A 711-nucleotide genomic window follows, 5' to 3' on the forward strand; every position below is an offset into this window, starting at 1 on the left:
TTTTGTGGGCAGGACATACCTGGGCAAATTTCCACATTGCCGGGTAGATGTTAGCATTGTAGCTGTACTGGAACAGCTTGGCTAGCGGTGCGGCCAGTTCTGGAGCACAAGTCTTCAGTACTACAGCCGGGATGTTGTCAGGGCCCGTAGCCTTGGCAGTATGCAGGAATGGTCAAGGAGTAGTGAAGAGTTGGGGTAGGGATTTGTGGGAGCAAAGTACTCGTGAAGGGTGAAAGGAAAGTCGGCATGACTGGGTGAAAGGAAAGCGATGAGATGGGAGAGAAGTTCCCAAGAGGGATAAAAATAAATGAAAGAAAAGGCAGATTGAAGTAATGGGCTCAGGTCTGGTGCAGCAACCAAAATGCTTATGCAAATGGACACAGGGAAACCCAGCTTACATAAACATGACACTGATTAGGATAAGTATATCCTGGTAGCAAACAGTAAATAGGCAGGAGACCAGAAGAAAGAGACAAAAATTAAAGTCAGAGGTGCCATGGTGGGATGAAGTTCACTTTTAAGTAGGATTAAGTCAGCTTGGAGCATCAACAAAATGATGGCCAGGTTTGGAGACAGTTGTGGAGGGCAAGCTCAGGGAGCTATTTGAAGGGTACAGTAACAGTGCAAACACTGCTAGAGGTATTTCTGTAGAAAATGGAGAGAATTGGTGGTGCGGAGAATCAAGTAGGAGGCAACACTTAAATATTAAAA

This window comes from Heterodontus francisci, chromosome 31 (assembly GCF_036365525.1).
Source record: "Heterodontus francisci isolate sHetFra1 chromosome 31, sHetFra1.hap1, whole genome shotgun sequence".
Taxonomy (NCBI): Eukaryota; Metazoa; Chordata; class Chondrichthyes; order Heterodontiformes; family Heterodontidae; genus Heterodontus; species Heterodontus francisci.